The sequence below is a fragment of the Bolinopsis microptera genome, chromosome 12 (assembly GCF_026151205.1).
Source record: "Bolinopsis microptera isolate Bmic1 chromosome 12, MBARI_Bmic_1.0, whole genome shotgun sequence".
Lineage (NCBI taxonomy): Eukaryota > Metazoa > Ctenophora > Tentaculata > Lobata > Bolinopsidae > Bolinopsis > Bolinopsis microptera.
In genome coordinates this window covers 1,675,393-1,685,446 of record NC_087083.1, presented here as the reverse complement: position 1 = coordinate 1,685,446, position 10,054 = coordinate 1,675,393, and positions in this window count along the sequence as shown.

Below are 10,054 nucleotides of genomic sequence, written 5' to 3'. Positions count from 1 at the left end.
AAGGTTTGGTACTTTATCTGTACCTCCCCTTTCATAGAAATAATAGCAAAAATATACACCTATCTTTAAGAAATCAACATCTGATATAAAACATTTGATCAACCAAAATTAAGACAATTTTCCTGTTAATAATTTAACGGCACTCATAAGAGGTCATACTAGGTATAAGTCCAAATGCTGTGTCAGCAACCGTTTTTGTTACTTTCTTTTCTTCTTGACTCCTCACACCATGAACTGATACCACTATGCTTTTAAGCATAGCAAAGCATATCTTGGTCCTGATGTAGTTGATAACATCTGTGTAGCTCTCCTTTCTCTTCTTTGATATCAATCTAGCAAGACGTTTGTGAAATCTGTCACATTCTGGTGCTGTAGTCCCTGCTGTAGAAAACACTAGAGGAATGAAAGACGCTCTTTCAGTGTTGATGACTCGTGAGTTATACTTAGTTTTTTTTTCTTCCTCATTTCTCTTGTACAACTTGTCCAGGGGATGGTACTGATGGTACTACATGGTACTAATGTCTTTTTCTTTCTCTTGGCATGTGCAACCTTGACAATGATACTTTGCACGGCACCAAAACCTGCACGGAAATCGAAGACTATAGACATACTATTTAAAAAAGGGGACCCCCAACCCATGTAGCTGAGACACCTCACAGCAAGTGGACCAAAGTGGCTCTTGCTTGTGAAAGGTGTATCAAATACCTGCCGAAGCGGTGGGTTAAGAATCCTCCCTGGGATCAGTTTGTCCATAAAATTTAACATAATATAGAAGCTCCAATAAATTATCTATATTATTATTAATCAACTATTTACAGCAAACACAAGATAATAGAAATTAAATCATAAAATCGAGTGGCCGAGTAGTCTCGACTCACCCATAGCTTCTCCAAAGACGTCTATCATGAGCTTTGTACACTAAATCGTTGAAATTACTTAAACTAAATCTTTTATTTACAATCACAATAATTTGTTTTGTCATAATGTCTTTTAATAAATTAAAAATAAATTATCTATAAACTTTACATATGAACAAACTTAGAAAAGTGTGTAAGAGGTCCCTAACGTACCAAGGCAGAAATTGCCCGTAAGAGCTTCTACTACCAGTTATGTAAAAAAATGAAGTGCTCTGTAAATTATACCTACGATTTAAGATCAGTTTAACAATTCAGCAGGATGATTCAGTTAAACAAAAAAATTTCAATTTTATGCCATTTATTACAGAATAAACAAGTTTACGATAAATCAATTTGATATTTAAAGGAATCCTAATTCAATGTGTAGTCAGTAGTGTGGTTGTCACTCTTTGAATAGATTAGATATAGGTTGACGGGGCAAAGGAGTGTGCAGTGTGTGCTGTTCCCTATTGCTCACACCAAACGGCAACCTAGTTAATGTTTTGTATGGACACCGGTCTCCATCACGATACAAAATTAGGATTGTAGAATTTATTGTATAACTATTCAGTTAAACAAAAATTTCAGTTAAACAAAAATCTCAATTTTATGCCATTTATTACAGATTAAACAAGTTTACAATAAATCAATTTGATATTTAATGTAATCCTAATTACGTTATTAGTGCAGTGGAGGTAGTGGTGTGGTGCATTAATAGAGTGACAGCCTACTGATTTAGAGTTGTTTTCAAATGAGCATAATGGATATATTTTTGGACCTAAAGGCTTCAGTATGGCAACTTTAAAATCGGTTCTTTTAATCATTTATTGAATATCAGATAAAAAATATATAAATCTGGAATCTGTTCACACTGTGAACCAGTCCTATAAAATATTAAAAAACCCTCCTAAATCAAATATTAAAATTAATTATCAATTGTAATTTAAATCTTATTATAGATTGTTTGCTCAATATGAGGTGTTTCATTCCTTGCCCATAGTCGTTTTTGCTTATTTTTCTTTTGTGTTTTTGGCATTAAAGCTATGGGCGAGTAGGTATTTGTTGTTTAGCAGTGTTGAATATTGGAGCAGGCAATTCAGTAGTGTGGCATAACACGGTTAAGGCACGGTTAAGGCACAGTTAAGGCACGGTTAAGGCACGGTTAAGGCACAAGGGTTACATAAGGCACGGTTCTTAAGGCACGGTTAACGCACGGTTAACGCACGGTTAAGGCACGGTTAAGGCACAAACTGCCCAAAAGCAACCATTATGGTCGCTTAAGGCACGGTTAACGCACGGTTAACGCACGGTTGGGGAAATATAACATACAAGAAATATAAACATACAAGTGGTTAACTAAGGCACGGTTAAGGCACGGCTAGGGAACAAGGGTTACATAAGGCAGAGCTCTAGGAGATGTTAACTTAATTTGAAGAGCCTTGTTACTTGAAGAGATCGTTAATCGAGATAAGGATTTCAAATATAGGACGGTCAAACGAAGCAGGGCTGTTGCTTTACAATTAGAAAATTTATTCATAGCGGGAATCGCACTGTAAAATTTACAGATCGTCACATTCAGATCATGTGCCTTAGTTAACCACTTGTATGTTTTTAGGTTATATTTCCCCAACCGTGCGTTAACCGTGCCTTAGGCGACCACAATGGTTGCTTTTGGGCAGTTTGTGCCTTAACCGTGCCTTAACTGTGCATTAACCGTGCCTTAAGTGACCGTGTCTCAACCGTGCCTTATGTAACCCTTGTTCCCTAGCCGTGCCTTAACCGTGCCTTAGTTAACCACTTGTATGTTTATATGTTATATTTCCCCAACCGTGCGTTAACCGTGCGTTAACCGTGCCTTAAGTGACCATAATGGTTGCTTTTGGGCAGTTTGTGCCTTAACCGTGCCTTAACCGTGCGTTAACCGTGCGTTAACCGTGCCTTATGTAACCCTTGTGCCTTAACCGTGCCTTAACCGTGCCTTAACCGTGCCTTAACTGTGCCTTAACCGTGCGTTAACCGTGCCTTAACCGTGTTATGCCACACTACTGAATTGCCTTGGAGCAATTATATAATGTATATCTCCATCATAATATAGGCTAGTGTAAACATATATAATCAATAATATTATTTAGTATCTTCATAAATGACATCATTTATGCCTGTAACCTATCTAAGCCCTTTCTATTTGCAGATGATGGTGCACTATTCTTTGATCAAACCTGCAGAAGCACATTTATAAACATGAAAATAGAACTTATGACAATCTTTAAATGGCTCAGTGTTAATAAATTATCACTCAATGAAAAGAAGACTGAATTCCTATTGTTTGATTCTGTTGATCAACATGATGAATTAACCATTGAATGTAATGAGGTAACTTTCACAATCAAGGAGTGCAAAGAGACAAAATATCTTGGCCTCATTCTAGATAGTAAATTAAACTTCAAAAGCCATGTAGATTATATTATTAGGAAGGTCATGAAGAGAATTGGTGCCATGTATAGAAGCAAAGCACTGCTACCCATTAAATATAGGAAAATGTTTGCCAATGCACTCATGTTGCCACAATTCGATTATTTAGACACGATCTATTGTAGAGCTGGCAAGACAAAACTTGCTGAACTTGACACTCTGTACAAAAAGGTAGCCAAAATAGCTCTCAACGTTCCACAAACAGAGAGCAGCCTTAATGTTTATAGAGACATGAAATGGTTACCACTCCATCTTAGACGACAACTCCATCTGTCAAATTATATGTTTAGAATCATCCATGACAATTGTCCTACAAACTTTATGAACAAATTTAGTTACATATCAGGAGGTACTAGGAGCGGCGAAAGCTGCAACCTATATGTTAATAGATCAACATCACATAAAAACTTTCAATACTTGGGGGCAAAATGTTGGAATAATGTTCCAACAGATCTACGAAATCTGCCCGATGTTAAAAGCTTAAGTGATTCGTATAAGAAACAGCTACTCTCATCTATAACAACAGACCCTAATTACACCGTCGACAATTCATATGACAAATTTTACACTGCAATCATAGTCGACGATAACTAAGTATCTTCTAATTCTTTTAAATCTGAGGCATATATAATTTATGTCGAAAGGATATTCCCTTTTTGACCACCTTACCATTCTGATTGATTTTGCACATGACTGACATGTTTTAACTCAGTTAAACAAAAATTTCAGTTAAACAAAAATTTCAATTTTATGCCATTTATTACAGATTAAACAAGTTTACAATAAATCAATTTGATATTTAACGGAATCCTAATTCAATGTGCAGTATGGTTGTCACTCTTTAAATAGATTAGATATAGGTTGACGGGGCAAAGGAGTGTGCGTGCTGTTCGCTATTGCTCACACCAAACGGCAACCTAGTAAATGTTTTGTATGAACACCGGTCTCCATCACGACACAAAATTAGGATTGTAGAATTTATTGTTTAACTATTAGTGCAGTGGAGGTAGCGGTGTGGTGCATTAATAGAGTGACAGCCTACTGATTTAGAGTTGTTTTTAAGTGAGCATAATGGGTGTATTTTTGGATCTAATGGCAACTTTAAAATTTGTTCTTTTAATCATTTATTAAATATCAGTTTAAAAATATATAAATCTGGAATCTGTTCACTCTGTGAACCAGTCCTAAAAAAATTCCAAAAACCCTCCTAAATTAAATATTAAAAACGTCTCAGTAATGGAAATAGTCATACAATTAAGAAATTATCCAAATTCTTAATATCTACCTAAGAGAAAAATACCTACCTAAGTCAATTTCTACCTGTAATACACTAAATATTAGGTTAAATACATAGGTGGTGGAGTCAGCACACATTTACCAAAATCAAAATTGTTTAATAGGAGGAGCCTGTGGGCCGAGATCACTGGATTAAATTTGATGAAGGGGATTGTTTTCAAATGACAGCTGCATTATGTCATAATCGCTTGTGGTCCATGCCGAATCATTATAAGCATGTTGCAGCTTTAGAAGTGCCTTTTTCAGGCGACTTTTAGCAAGGCTAATCTTGTAGGAGTAGTCAAAGAGCTTAAGTTTAGGTGCAATTGTGTTCCAAATTTTGGTGGATCTTGATATAAAGTCATTAGATGGGAGTTGTGAAATGATAGTGGTTTCCTTTCTAGAAGATGACTGATAATGCTGTTGCAGTGATGCTGGGCACCTTAGTTTTAGTATTTTAAAAACTTCCATAAATGTGTGATATGTATATAAATTTTTGAAAGCCAGGATGTTTTGTTGCTTGAAAAGTGGTTTACAGTGCTCTAGTTGGAAGAATGTATGGTCAAGTGCCTGGCTGTCAAACTCTCTTGTTCTTGCACATGTAAGGAACTTGTTTAGGTATGCCTCTTTATCACCAAAGAGGACCCGTACACAGTGCTTCTGAGACAGCCAGATACTTGCTGTCCTAAAGAGTGCTGCATCACCCCAAACTGAGATACAATATGTGAGGTGGGATTCAAATAGTGTGTGGTAGAGGTCTTTATGGAGTTCCTTTGGTACAGAGTCCCTAATTCTATTTAAGGTGGCAGAGGCATAGTTTAACTTTCGTTTAAGTGCTGTTATATGAGGCCCCCAGGAAAGCTGTTCGTCAATAACAACTCCAAGAAACTTAGTTGCTTTGGTTTTTTTAATTGGAAAGCCATCAATATGGAGTTGAAGCGAATCTGGCAATTCTACTGGTTTACTAGCCTTTGGTTTAAAATGCATATAACAGCACTTTGACATGTTGATGTGAAGTTTGTTAAGGATCATATACTTTTTTATACAGCTTAGCAATTTGTTGCCTTTCTCATAAGCTTCTTCTACAGTTTTTCCATCAATAAAAATGTTGGTGTCGTCAGCAAATAGTATGAAGGTTCCTAAATCCGAGGAATTGGCAATATCATTTATGTATAGAAGAAAAAGGAGCGGTCCCAAAACAGAGCCTTGTGGAACTCCATATTTAATGATAAGGTTTTCGGATTTTTCATTAAGGACTTCTGTATACTGTGTTCTATTTGATAAGTAGCTTTTAATAAGACAGTTTGCATTGCCTCTTATTCCATACCTATCTAGTTTTGTTAGGAGTGTACTATGGTCAATTGTATCAAATGCTTTACTCAAATCTATAAATATTCCTAGAACATGGTTTCGTTTTTTTATGCTATCTTCAATAATCCTAACAGAGTAGTTAACAGCATGGCTAGTAGAATGGGACTTGCGGAAGCCAAATTGGTTTTCATCAAGGATATTTTGTGACAGAGCGAAACTGTAGATACGGCTGTATATCACTTTTTCAAATATCTTACCAAATATAGGCAGTGTAGAGACAGGTCTGTAGTTTCCTACATCCTCTTGGTTTCCTTTCTTAAATATGGGAGTAACTTTACCAACTTTCAAAACATCAGGAAATACCCCGCTCATCATGAGTTTGTTGAAATGTTGGGCTAAAACAGGGCAGATTAAATGAGCTGACTTTTTGATTATACGGATCGGAATATCACTAGATTTGCCATTTTCCAACTTGGAAATTATTTCCATGAGCTCAGTATGTGAACAGTCAGATAGGAATATAGAGTTATTGTTGGATGGCAGGAGGTAGTCTTCAAATGTTGAAAATTCAGAAGCCTGTATAGGCAGGTCAGCTATTGATTCATTTAGAGTGGAGGCAATTGAGTTAAAGTATTTGTTGAACTCGTTTGCAATAACCCTTCTATCTGTTATTTTTCTGTTGTCGATTATAAATGAGGGTTTTATAGTCTTTTTACACTTCCCTCTAAGTTCATTAATGATCTGCCATGTCTTCTTACGGTCGTGCTTATTTTCTATGATTTGGTTGCAAGAGTAAGTATTTTTTGCAGAGTTAATTACAGATTTGAGGATCCTTCGGTATACTTTGAAGGTTTGTTCGAGAACATGGTCTCCATCAGGGTTTGCCTTAGTTTTAGATGTAATCCAGTTATCTTTTAATTCATGTTTTTTTTCAACGGCTGCTGAGATACTATCTGTTATCCAGGGGTTATTGATAGGATTCCGTTTAGTAGTTTTTGGCTTTACAAGTTTGCATGTTGCATCAAGTACACGATCAAATAATTTAGTAAAATCCGAGAATTCATGAGAAGTGTGGAGCTTTGAGAGGTCAGTGTTCAGTAGGGTTAGGAATTTATTAAGGTTGGCATTACTGAAGTCGTAGTACTGGACATGTTTTTCACTTTTTGGACCAACCTCAAATTCGATGTCAGTGAATTCAAATGTTGGAGCATGGTCACCAATTCTATCTGTTATACAACCTGAGAGAACACAGTTACCAGGGTCATTCGTGAGGATGTTGTCAATACAAGATGGTTTGCAATTTGGTCTCTCATGTGTAGGTATCGAAATAACGGGAGCGAAACCATTTCTAAATAAGCATTCTTCAAAAAGAGTATAGTTGCCATGACCAGCATCACCATTCACTTTAAGAAGGTCAACATTAAAGTCCCCCATTATACGTACACCAGATTTAGGGAGGAGTTTACATATGTGATCAAATGACTTAAGGAAATTATGAATGTCACCATTAGGAGGGCGATAGATGACCCCTGAGATGAGTGTGAGCTTGCTGGATGATTGAGTGATCTTAACAAAGATTGATTCAATATCAGGCGTGCAGTAGCCAAGATTTTCTATGACTTCTGCATTAAGGTGATTTGCTACATACAGGGCAACACCAGTCCCTTTCAGCTTGTTCTCCTGAGTGACCTGATAAAAACTGTTGTATTGCGGTATTCTGTATAGTTCTTTAAGAGGTTCATCTGTGTTTGTTTCAGCAATACCAATTACAGAGAAATTTAGTTCAATCCGTTTGAGTTCAACATTAAGACAATCGAAGTTGGTTTTGTTACCATCTAAGTTGACAAAGTAGGATGTGAATTTTGAGTGTGTGGATGAAGGATTACATGAGTTTTGAAGCTCCCTGACTACCCTATTAAGATCAGTTGTAGAATAGCTCTGACATTGGTCTAGAACATTCGAAATTTTTTGAATAGTTTCGTCATCACATCCACCTTCATCTACGTAGAATTTATCACCACCATCACTAATCATCCCAGAGAAGGGGTTGTAGCGTGGTATCACGTTCAGTGAACAAACCTTACATACCCATAGACCATTGGTGGGGCAGAAACCTGCTACTTTAAAACATTTAGTATGAATAGCTGTCCGACAGGCTTCACATTCCAGTAGGGGCTGCCCAATGTTGATGGGCCTTGAGCATGGCTCACAGACCTCCTTAATTAATTTCATGATCATAGTTATGTGTCGGTTAGGTTGGACCAGTGGATCCAACCCTCTGTGCTGACTCCCTAGACACCTTTTCCTTCAGAAACACACAGTTTTTCATGTGGCTTACAAACTTAGCTAAACCTCTACTTCCTAAGTGAATCGTGTCGTTACCCCTAGTGAACTTAACCGATAATAGCTTATTGTTATCTAAAAAACCATACATACCCTGAAACCAAATATTAGGAAAACAGTTCTTTATCATCTCCTGTACCAAGTTGTTGTAGAGCATTATATTTTTATTCATTTCTTGGATTCTTGATGGTAAAACAGGTACAACAAAAATGTTAGTAAGTGGACACAATTGACGTATTTCAGTTAGTTTGTTCTTTAAAGTTGACACTGTCTCGTGGATATCTGAGACATTTCTTACGTTTTCACAGCGTAGATCGTTGGTACCACACATAAGGAAAGCGTTGGAGAATCCAGCACACAGGTGTGGATCGATGTCTTTGACACGGGCAGCCTTGACTCGTTTACCAGGGAAGGAATGACCAACTTTACCTGCACCATCCCCAAAGTTGACATCTTTGGTATTCGAATCACCGATTAAAACGATGCTTCGTCGAGACTGGCTGCTTAGAGATCTGAAGGTGATCGAAAATCTCTCCTCTGTTGGGTTATCATCAGGTAATTTTGGCACACCGTGGCGGTACCAATTTTGTGAAGACCTTGTCATAGTATAAAGTGAGTTAGACTTCACATCAAGCTCAATAGGATCTAGGTCTTTGTCTTGTTTGGATTCAAAAAGCACAGTTCTAGTCGCACCAATTGAGATCGTGACGATTTTCGAGTTGGCAAGAAGAGAAGGGATTCGCACAGTGGTAGTTTTATAAACCACTTTTAATTTATTGACCTATTATACCTAGTGGTAGTTTTATAGACCAATGAAACAAGAAATTTCAATGAAACAAGAAATTTAATTTTAGCACATTTTTACAGAATAAAAAGATGTAAAACAATTCATAAAATATAATGCCCATTTGGTGTATGACTTTTTGTCCTTGACTGCTAGTTTGGTTTTGGAAGGACAGGTAACTAACGGGGCAAGGAATGCGCGTGCCTGGAAGCTTTTGCACACACCGAAACGCTAGTTCAGTTAAGTTTATAGAGACAAGGCTCAGATTAGGACTAGAAGAAAAATTGTAAGCAAACATTAGGGGTTCTGTTTATAGTTGTTATTATAGGTTGCAGTCTTGTTGTGACAAAAAGTCTACACTAAAACATTCTTTGGTTTATATTGTGTAGTTCAAGGATATAAAATGCAGCTTCAAGCTTTCAAGGTGGATATTGGAGAGCTGGCGAAAGATTATGGCCTTTGTATCAATGGTTATAATAAGCTATAAATATCTTAAACTATACAGTGCTAATTAAAATTTCTTTAAACTTCATTCTCAAATTAGATTTTTAAAATTCAAAAGTAAATATACAATAATTTTATTAAAACTTTCTCACACATACTTTACTCACAGGACAAGACTTGGAAAACAGTAGCCTAGGGTAATTTTAATTGAGATGTGTGTGACCAGCCAGTTATAATGTTTGGGAAATAAGATTTGCGCAGTCAAAATCTTTGACAGTCCAATCAAGCAGGGCGTGATTATGTTGATTCGTTAATAGCGCACGTTTTAGCTTACCTCGCAAGCACATTACACTAGTAGTAAAGTCAGTCATTCTGAATTTTGGGGTTAAAATGTTAAAAATTTTGGTTGATCTAGTGTTGTGATTGTCAGGTGGGTCTGCCTGACAGATTAGAAGGCAGGGTTTCCTCGAGGAACACGTGTAACCTTCATGTAAGGATATTGGAGCACGGAATTTCATTATCTTGTAGA